Source organism: Schistocerca cancellata, unplaced genomic scaffold, assembly GCF_023864275.1.
Source record: "Schistocerca cancellata isolate TAMUIC-IGC-003103 unplaced genomic scaffold, iqSchCanc2.1 HiC_scaffold_1106, whole genome shotgun sequence".
NCBI lineage: Eukaryota > Metazoa > Arthropoda > Insecta > Orthoptera > Acrididae > Schistocerca > Schistocerca cancellata.
In genome coordinates this window covers 6606866-6618629 of record NW_026047105.1, presented here as the reverse complement: position 1 = coordinate 6618629, position 11764 = coordinate 6606866, and positions in this window count along the sequence as shown.

Sequence of the window (11764 nt, the reverse complement as noted above, 5' to 3'; positions counted from 1 at the left end):
TGCATCTTGTCGAAATGATATTCACTGTGGATAATAAGCATGAAATAATCTCCTAGAACTTTCTCGCATCATTCGGTAGTCACAGTGCTATCAAGGAATATGCCCCCGATTATTCCGTGCCTGGGCATTGCACACCACACAGCCTGCCGTTGAGGATGAATAGACTTCTCGATATCGAAGTGCGGATTCTCAGTCCCCCAAATGTGCTAATTTTGCTAATTCACGAACCCGTCCAACTGTAAGAAGGCTTCGTTGCCAAACCAAACCATACAGAGTATACTGTTTCCCATCATACCCCGCGGCCAACCGTGCAGTTTTAACATCCTAACGCAAACCGTTCAGAAATTCCCACGATTTTATTTCATTGTTATAAGTGCCTACTGTATGCGGTATCTGTAGTGAACAGAGTTACTTGTAAAAAAGTTTGAAATTAAAAGGTCATACATGATGCCGCATTTTTTCAGGAATCTCACTATTTGACGTGAAATCTCCTGATCTGTGTGTCGTACGACCGTATATTTTACGACGATATATTTTCGTTAGTACATTCAGCAACTTATTTAGATATTGTCTGCGAAATGTGTTGCGGTTAGAGTTAGTAGTAAAGGAATAATAAATTGAAATGTTATTCACTGCGCGGCATTTTTTTCCACATATCACTATTTATGACGTCTTATCTCCTGGACTATATGTCGTACAACGATATAATTTTGCTGCTACATACAGTGGTATGTGTGAGTACTGCTTGGAAAACGTGTCGCAAATACAGTTAGTGGTAAAGAACTAATAAAATAAAAGGTCATGCTTCATACTACTGTTTCTCTGCATGAACAGTGAAAATGTAGTTAGTGATGGACTTCTTTTCTCTACGTCTGTTTTCGAGGGAGGGAGTTGCCACCGAGAGAAAGATTCGTAAAATTTTGTATGTATAAACATTTTTGCAAGTCCATAAGTGCTATTGTTCTCAAATAATTGATGAGTATGTCCGCATAAGTATGGCTATTCACGCGTCGTGGGCCACACAGCTTTTCCCTTCCCACCTGCACTCCTTTGGTAGGAAGCGATGATTTCCGGACAGCAAATGCATGTGTACCAAGTTTGGCTGAAATTGGTGCACTCGTTTTGGAGCTATGGAACATACATTCATACATATATACATACGTACGTACATATGTACGTACTATCATGTCCAAAGTAAACGAGCAACCTGAATTCCGTTTCGCCTGTTCTGTGTGTGGCACACATAACGTAGCTGTCTTGCAGATCCTCTAACCTCTTTGCAGTAAAGCCATTTAGTTATACAAAATGGATACAAGAGAACACTGTTCTTTAAGTAATCAGTCCAAATGTAAATAAACACCACGGCATTGTGAATACTAGGAAATGCATTATTAGAGGTGAATCCGTCCTCAACGCTTCTATACTCAGTTATATTACAACAAGTGACATTTCAAAATCAGTACCGCAATCATTTGAATTTGAGTTATCTAACTGCTCCACGTAGTCAATCTAGAAATATTTAGGCAAAATTAAACATTTTTGTGAGCAAGAGATTCTGAAAAAGTTTCTGGACTCCTGAAGATTTATGACAATTTGTAATATGGTTACTTTTCGAAAGATTTTGCCACAGCTATGAAACGCCATACGCGATACGAGTGGTTTGTCTAAACCGGAGCACAAAAGGTCTACGGAAATTGAAAATTAACATCGTAATACCAGTAATTTCTCTCTACTCATGATTGAGCAATTGTATGGGCACATACCAGAAGCTTAAAAAACATGATGAAATTTTTTTGTTATGGATCTGTATTAAAACCAAACACCCCCAGCCACTGTAACTAAACAAAGCTTTCGTGTCTGACCGAGATTCGATCATAACAATGTTCATCATTGGTGACTAGGCATAAATAGTCGACAAATTTATATGTTTTCACTAGTATCAGTTAGCAAATGTAAGCTTGAAAATTTTTGTGCTGTGCCTGGAATCCCATCAAGGCTCTCATTTGCCTGCTGACTAACCACGAAAAAGTTCAATGCAATTTCAAGTGACAAGAGTTCACGTGTTTAAGACGAAGTGAAATGATGTTAATTTCTGTGACGAGACTCCAACCAAACACGTGGTCACATTATTAAGTAAAATTAGATGTTAGATATGCAGTTTTTTCACCATCAAGGAGATATTTGAATTTGAAGTGAAGATACAGTTTGTTTGCTTGATCGGGAATTGAAACCGGCACCTAGCACTGTTGTTTTCTATCCACGAATTGTTTTTTCACTAGTACTGTGATGTCTGCATATTTGACTAGAAACAACAACACCTATCGTTTACTGACAACGCGTGAAGGGACAACAAATATGAAAACTATTTATCACTAGTAGTGTGGTATGCAAATGATAGGGCTTGAAATGCGACCATGGATATTTTTATGCTGCACCAGGATTTTAACCCACATATGGCCCATGCATTAGGATCTATAGGAATTTACTATCTTCCGGAAACACGGAAATTATCGAACAATAGTGTTTCGTGTGGGTCAGATACCACGAAAGAGGAGATCCGAATTCGAATCCAAGTCGAGCAACAAATTTTTCGTAGTAATAAGTTGAGATCAAACAAGAACCCTGTGGTCTTAAATGACCATTGGCTCACTAAATAAAGTTTCTAGTGTAAGGAAGCTCACTGGAGACATAGTTAACGTTTGCCGCACTTCCTCCTCCATTGATAGCGAAGGTTCAAATGGTACAAATGGCTCTGAGTACTATGGGACTTAACTGCTGAGGTCATCATTCCCCTAGAACTTAGAACCACTTAAATCTAACTAACCTAAGGACGTCACACACATCCATGACCGAGGCAGTATTCGAACCTGCGACCGTAGCGGTCGCTGCGGTTCCAGACTGTATCGCCTAGAACCGCTCGGCCACACCGGCCGGCGTATGTGAAGGGATACAATGTTTATAATGCGGCTTCTGAACTACGGTGCAACCTGACGTTCTTCACATGGCATTACCAGTGGTGAAGGAGATCTATTCCTGTGTGTTTAAAATATATGCCGGAAGTCGGAGTCGAATCCATAACTCAGAGCAAAGACATTAGGATGAATCCGCTAGACCACTGAGGCCCCGTTTACTACATTTACTACATTCATGATTGGGTCGAAACGAAGATGCTCTTCGCTTACACGGTGCCACACTCTGTAAAAAAATTCAGATCTCTGTTAACTGGGTACTTACAAGGAGGCTTCTGATGCGAAAATTCTCATGTCAGCGGGATTTAAAGAGGCATTTAGCAGTCATGGGTTCCACTGGAAGGCATTTTGAGTTTTTACTATTACAAGTAATTTCTTAGCTCGACAAAAAAAATCGAAAATATCGTAATCAAATATTTCAGTTAGTACTGAAATTATCGCTATTAACATCCACATTCTGTTGTTGTCACATGTGAGCTTAAGGAAACGTTTTATGCTTCTTGGTCATTTTTAGAAGCAGTCTTAGAAATACAGGAAAGTATTTATTTCGCAGCAAATAGCTGCAACGATCTGTGGCAACTGGACCGTCCTTTTCCTAGTCATTACAACTACGAAATAATGGAGAACGTAATGCTTCCCTTGTGCTTGTTATTGATTTTCGCGACGTGAAACAATCTCCTAACATGAGAGTTGTACTGTCCATACAGCGAACTGTATAAAACAGTGCTATCAAATGAGCGGAGCCGTTAAGTTGTTGGACTGGTCTCCCAAAGGTGCTGACCTTAGTCTCATAGAGCACGTATGGGCACAGATGCAGAAAACTGTTAGGTATAAAAGACCACTGCCGACAGTCAAGACGCTCTCCGAGGCACTTTATGACAAACGGGAATTGTTGTAGAGCCGGCCGTGGTGGCCAAGCTGTTCTGGGCGCTACAGTCTGGAGCCGCGAGACCGCTACGGTCGTAGGTTCGAATCCTACCTCGGGCATGGATGTGTGTGATGTCCTTAGGTTAGTTATGTTTAACTAGTTCTAAGTTCTAGGGGACTGATGACCTCAGAAGTTAACTCCCGTAGTGCTCAGAGCCAATTGTTGTAGAATAACAGATTCTTCCGGAAACTTGGAAGAAAGGAGGAGCAGATTATACACAATATCAAGGCCAACTATTTCACTAAAATATTAAGTTGTTCAGCAGACACTGGATTTTAAATTATTTTACGACTTTTGATCAAAAACTGAGATAAACATGAAACACTTGTTTTTTTACTCATAGCGCAAGACGTGTTAATGACGGTATCAAAGGAAAAGTAATTACTTTTTTCTAATACGAGAGAAAGTATATTGACGAAGGCCCATAGGAGATATTATTTTTCTTTAATGTCAAGCAGAAATCACAGTATATAAAGAAAAAAATGGTGCAAGCCCCGCAGTGTATATGCAATACTTCCAAATTATGCATGCTTAATAATTCTCGTTTGGAAGTGACAGAAGAAGAAACCCCTATCTGAAGATTAGAAACTGGCCGTTTTAGCCACTACGCCATTCTACCAATTGCGTACACTACCCTTACTAAATGGTATGTTACGGTCTGTGACGTCAATCATTTTCCATGAAAAAGAAATAACAAACCGCGTCAAAGCGGCGTGGTGCAGTCTTCGACGGAAATGCTGACAGTCCTCCTGACTTTAAATTCCATGAAAGAAGTTATGAAGAATGTAAGCTGACGCAATGCAACACAGTAAGTATTCTGCTAGGTTTGATCAGTTCCGCTTTTTTTCTACTTGCTTTGTGTGGGAGAGTGTGAGAACTTAATAGCTGCTGACGCAACTGTCATTATAATTCGATACAGTGATGGTGGTGTCCCTCATGTGGCAATTACTTGTGCTGAAGCGGCTTAAGAATCTTTGAAGCATATATTCCATCATGATCACTCAAACGTATCAGAAAATGCATTTGACTTACAGACTTATCGAATTTATGTTAGGAAAGCATACTGTTTGCTTCAGTCACAGTTATGAATTGGTTGGATGGCGATATGGAACCAAACAGCGAGGACATTGGTCCCGTCAGATTAGGAAAGGATCCGGGAGAAATTCTGCCGTGCCCTTTCGAAGGAACTATCTCTTAATTTGACAGAAGCGATTTAGGGAAATCACGATAAACCTAAATCAGGATGGCCGGGCCGCACACGGGTTTGTACCGACCTCCTCCTGAATGGGAGTCCCGTATCCTAAGTACTGAGCCACGTTGCTTTGCCGGGTGTGAATTGATTCAAGTATGTCACACAGAAATCAGAATCAGAACGCATATTTACAAGAAATTTTTATCCCTTTTGACACAGATAGAAAAAGAAAGACATGAAAAGTCGTGTCCAGTATCCTAACCACTGGGTCACCTCTCTTTGTCGGTTGTGCATTGATTCAAGTATATCACATAAAAATCAGAACGCATTTTTGCATAATACAAAAAGAAAGACATGAAAAGGCATGCAATTCTCTAATTCAATACGTCTTTCACCTCCAGAGTTACCTCAGTTTTTTCACTGCTTCCTTAACCTTTGTCTCTGGCGATGCTTGTCTTATTATTTCGTCACTGAATTTCGTTCGGGCCGTTTGAAGATCAAATAAAGACTAAGAAGCCGTAGTGTTTTTCTTACGAGCTCCGAACCGAGGTCTTTGTAAGCCAGGGAAATGAAAATCGTCAGTGTTATCACTAAGGCGGCGTGACACCGCTACGGTAGACGTATCTTCAATATTTCCAAATGCAGATTATTCAGAAGGTGACATCAGGGGGAAATCTTAGCTTAGGTTCCCAACTTCAAATACGGTGCTGACAACAAATTTACTTACTCGGTGTCTCGTGTTAAATGGAAATCATCTAGAAAATTTCATCGGTATGACAAGAAAACGCAGCATTAGAGACAAAAGCTAGTCACCAGCCACCCGCCTCGGAGACGAAGTCTGTGTAGTTCAATTAAGGCAGCCAATATCCCCGGCCGCCCCTCATAACGTCCGGCCACATACACGATCTGTCAACACTGTAGGTTGCAGAAGTGTATCGAGGAGGTTCTCTCAGTCTTCTAGAGGCGATAGAGAAACATATCTGCTCGTGGTGTAGTGGTAAGCTTCGTGTTCTGTAAACGTAAAGTCGCGCGTTTGAGCCCGCTTCATTCCCCAGTTTCTTTAAATCTCGTGGGGGATATCTGCTAAAGTTATCAATCTGTTGGAAACTCAGGCATAATTCGTTTAATTTCCTAATCCACCTGCAATAGCAAAACATTTCCGCAAAAGAGGTCGTACCTGCGTTAATATGAAAACAGTTTGCGCTGGAGACTTTCCTCGCCCCACATCAACTGCCGCTACGGAGTAAACTTTTTCCGCTGCGAATATCAGACGGCGCGACTAGGCGAACGTAGCGCGTCACTAGCAGTGTGGTTAGCAATAGTCATTTACTTATTTGAAATCCTCTTATTTGTTTCGCAGTTACGACTTGAATTTTGCATGCCCGAAACTTGTGAATACTTTCACAAGTCGCAGTTGGGAAAGTCTAACAGCTGCGACATATTGCTCGCTAAGGGATTAGGATAGGCTTGAAGGCAATAGCTGCCGCTCTAAAGTTTTGTATTGTGTGTGAGGTGAGGGCTTGTGGGCAAAGCACGTCAGAAAAAGACTTTTTTGCATCGAGAAACGTAGTTCTGGCATGAATGATTTTGTACCTTTAGGAAGCCTCAATAACAGACATATGTGATGGACTGAGACCATTTAAGCGTCGAGCGACATTTTAATTCAACAGGCAAGTTTCAGATGTCGGGAGGAGCAGTACTCCATGCTTTAATTGGAAACAACAAAATCAAAGTGTTAACTATTAATGCATTTCCATTTGATTGTCATCAGATGGCTCATTGAGAACACCAGCGCAGTATTCCTACTCTTAGCTAGTTATCACGTCTTTGTATTTACCTCTTAAGGGTAATCAATGGCTGTGACCTAACAGAAGACATATATTCGAACAAAGCGCAATGTCAACGTAGCATTTTGCCTATTGTGGATCAGAAGGGGTGTAGTGCATTACGAAACCTCACCAGCTGGTATTTTTTGCCAACAACTGAGATTCGTATCGATCGCTGTCTAAGAAAAATGACCTACAAAACTCCATCATGTGTTGATACTAAAGGATACCGCACTTTGCCGATTTCACTAACAAAACCATCCAGGGATTTGAAAGTCATCCATCACGTACATATTCTTCTGGTCTTATGCGCTGAAACGTTTACGTTACAAGCTACTTATCGAAAAATTGGCCAGAAAATTTCTCGCTGGACGAAAATACATGTCAAAGCTGGTTCCATAACGTCTGTAAATCAGATCCAGTAGGTAAGAGTGAAATTGGTAAGCTACATGAGCGTGAAATAACAACCAATACACAGGTTCCATATGTTACAGTTAGTCAAGTAACCAGCTTGCTGTAGTATTACTTCCACTGTTATGAAATATACTGACTCGAATAGATGGAGCGCTACACTATGGTTAATATGCATTTGACATGTTTTAGCGCCATCACAAAATCATAACAAAGGAGAGGATGCCCGAAAAACCCCATTGCACAGATGTTAAAACAAATATTGGCAAGTCACTTGCATTTTCCTAGAAATCAACTCTATACAGAGTGCCATCCGAAAAGTGTTCGCCAACTGAATGACAGTCGGCGGACTTCCGGCATCTGTACTAAATTATCCTGCTCAGTTCACTGGATGTTTACTTGTAATTTGGTGATATTTTGGAGTAATTTCTGCTTAACACGTAATATGGGTTGGCAATTTCAAGTTCCGGACTGCAAGAAGGTTATTCAACCCTCTCTCGTTAGTTACTTTGTGGGAAACCGGCTTCTTTCTTCATTAAGTATTGCCACGCTTGCTAAGTTTAGTAACCAGGACTTTGTGGGGTAACTACTTCCAAATCACTGACAGTTTAAGCAGCGCAACAGTGTGACGTTACGACACAGCTCCTCAAGACTATCAAAATAGCAAATGAAGTTTGAAAGTCTAAATCGTAAGTGAAGAACTGATATAGTAAAAAAATGTCAGACGATACCGCACCACAATAACTGCTGCAAAACTATCTGTTACCCACATAGGCTATAGTGTCAATCACTGCAAGATAGAGCTCCACGCCAACAGAAGGCACCACTGGACGTTGACGCCTGGCCACTTACTGATACTCCCATGCTCAGATACTCCATTAGCCGCTTCAGCCGCTGACACTGAACACAACAGTTATAGGCTAAGTTATATTAAGATAACTTATCTTTTCGTAATAGTCTTCTGTGTGTATAAGAGCCTGATGAGGAGCAAAACGTGCTTGAATTGCGTTGCATTACGTTAAATATAATTAGTCTGTACTACATCAGTGAGAGAATGTTCTTAACGTTCTATATTCCTCAGCTGCCGAATGTCGCCTAAGCTGTGGCCATATGCTCAAATCCCAATGAAACAGTACACTTAAGTCCAAACTTTCTCTCCTCCTCTATCTTAACTGGTAAGAACCGACACGAAAAGTAGCAGCTTCGTTAAGTTTGTACTGTGGAGCCGTGTTGGTCAAACAGCTGTTTCTCACGATCATCAGGGGACAGAATATGGCTCAATTCACAATTATTATTTATTAATTCGTAGGTCTTTCTACTATTATTTTACTAGACTCGAAGACTGGATCTGGGAGAATGGAAATATTGGATGGTCGCCGTGCAGAATATTCGTAATTACCGTATGGATTTCTCTTCAGAGCAACGGCAGAATACCCTTTCAGAAAAACTGACAAGAAGCAGATTAATTGAGATATAAATCTGCGTTTGTTGTCACAATTTGTGAGATGTCCCCAGTCGGTGTGGCGAGTGGTGGGAGGGAGTAGGCGGGAACGATGGTGTGGTAAACATAACACTTGTTTGTCACCTCGGAAACGGGGTGACAGTCGAGCGACAAAAATCAAGTCGTCGGCGTTAAGATGCGAGTGCAGTGAATGTTGCAGCGATGAACCGGCATATAATAAGACTGTGTTGTGTTTAGGATGAGGGTTACTGGTGTCGATGCTATTCACGCACTGTTGTGCTATTCTTTCACAGGTAAAGATTAAATATGGCCTGATGTAGTGGTAGTTTGGCGTTATGATTCAGCAGCATATGAACTGAGATCCCACGTCCTACTCGTAGAAAGTTATCCTTTCGTCGGTTATCAGTGTCTCTGACTGGGTATTTTGCCGTTCCACAACTTCGTCTAATTCGTGACTCTCTGTCCTGAAGAATGGAAACATTGGATGATCCCCATACAGAATATTCGTATTTACCTTAAGGATTTGAGTCACGAATTAGACGAAGTTGTGGAATTCTACTACCAAGGCAGCAAAGTAATCAGTGACGGACGGAGAAAGGAAGACATCAAAAGCAGATTGGCGCTGGTCAAAAGGGCAATCCTGGCCAAGAGAAGTCTTCGACTATCAAACGTATACCCTAATTGGAGGGAGAAATTTCCGAGAATGTACGTTTGGAGCACATCAGTGTATCGTGGTGAAACATTGACTGTGGCAAAACCGGAAAAGAAAATAATTGTATCATTTGAGATATGGTGTTGCAAAGTAATGTTGAAAATTATGTGCACTGATAAGGTAAGGAATGAGGAGGTTCCGCATAGAATCGGTGAGGAATGGAATACATGAAAAACACTGACATGGAGAAGGGACGTAAGGGAATGACTTCCATGCTACTAGGGGGAGCTGTAGAGGGCAAAAATTGTAGAAGAAAACAGAGATTGTAGAACATAGCAAATAACTGAGGACGTAGGTTGCAAATGCTTATCTGAGTTAAGGAGATTGGCACAGAGGAGGAATACTTGGCAGGCCGCATCAAACCAGTCAGAAGACTGATGACAAAAAAGAATAGCCTCTAGAAATTCTAGAACAGTCTGCATATCTGTGCCGCCGCAAAATAATACGCGAAGAGGCGTCGCTAATATTATAGCGTTAAGGGCTATATTAATAATCACTCTGCGCAAGCGATGCACAGTACTTCAGCAACATGCTCAGCTAGATAAACCTGTTGTTATTAAGGGGTCCCTCTGTCTTAACATGCTGGACCATAAAAAGCTCTTCTACAAAGGCGCTCTTCGCTTTTATTGATAAAGCATCAGCAGGCGATATGTGTTAATCATAAAGAATAGATACTACATACCTTTCTTTTAGTGTTTGTAGCCTGAATGACAGTTCTACTCGGGGATGACTTACTATGATTACTGTCAGCGTTTTCAGTTCCTCGTTCGATTTTGTATAATAACTGCTTCTTCTTTTGCCATAGCAGAAGTTCGAACACGATGTTACTCTCCATACATTCGCTAGTTTAAAATTTCAACGGAATTTTGAACCTGCGTTTTCTGCCATTTCGTATAGTTTCCTGCATAGGAGCCTTTCTTGATTTGCAACTTCACTTTATTCACAGCATACGAAGTCACCCTGAGCGTGTTACGTTTTGCAATCCATGATGCTATGTCTCCATTTGCGTACCTGTCTTTCATTGATAGTGCTTTTGACCTCAGTGTCCAGAAAAATATTTTCCAAGTCTGTTATAATAAAGAGATATGTTGCCTCCTCATAACATTTACAGTAAACTACTGCAGATGTTCTAAATACTTGAAACATATCTGTCGATGACGTTTTCGCTTTCAGTACGCTTAAGAGAAAAAAAGCACAAAAAATTGTGACAATTAATCATTTGCGTTGTTTAGTTTGCAGTCGGCGCTTCTAAGTATTATTAGCGAATACGCTGAAATTTCTAAAGCCAAACACAGAAATGCAAATAACACTCATGGTCATATGGTTTGGGTATTTCAGAGCTCGGCCGCCAAACCTTTCAAACACGAACTGTAGTCATTTCCTAGACCGCTCAAGGCTAGTATTTCCTGCTATAAATATAACTGAATCTTGGCATCTACACAGGATATTTCCAGACTGAGATTTTCACTCTGCAGCGGAATGTGCGCTGACATGAAACCCTGCAAGGTTCGCAGGGGAGTTTCTGTAAAGTTGGGAAGTGAGGAGACGTAGTACTGGCAGAAGTAAAGTTGTGATGACAGGGTGTGAGTTGTGCTTGGGTAGCTCAGTTGGTAGATCACTTACCCGCGAAAGGCATAGGTCCCGAGTTCGAGTCTAGATCGGGCACACGTTTTAATCTGCCAGGAAGTTTCGTTTTACACAGGATATGTTTGGCAACCCTGTGAATGACTAATTACTTCCTTAATCACACAGAATTAGCCTACAAAATTAACATGATATATTCGTATCATTTCCTTTCAATAACCTGAGTTTACATAAAATGTGTTAGTTAAAGTTTTGAATTTATGATTCTGAGTGCAGGAAAGTCATTCGACGTGGACATTGCAATTAATCGCGTCTTTTACGTTGTGAGCTAAATCTGTTCTAGCTAGAACTGGAGCAATAAGGGAGAGCACAATGCTCAGTACCAACTCACAGTTTCGCTTCGAGCGCGGAGCGGGAAGGTTCTTGTTTACTTCACTTGCCGCAGCGTTGTGTGAACTTTTCCCCGTTAGTGTTGCCCTGCCTGGCGAGTGAGTCGTAGCGCCTGTGCTCCGCCTTACTGTCTGTTTGTGTTTGTCTACCTGCAGCGACGTCGGCCGCTCCGCTACGGCTACCATGGTTTCCACGTGTGTTCCACGAAAAGGTACTGTGAGCTTTAGTTTCGATGAAACAACACGACATGTGCAGCTCGGGTCTCTAGAAATCCACAATTGGATTGTCGA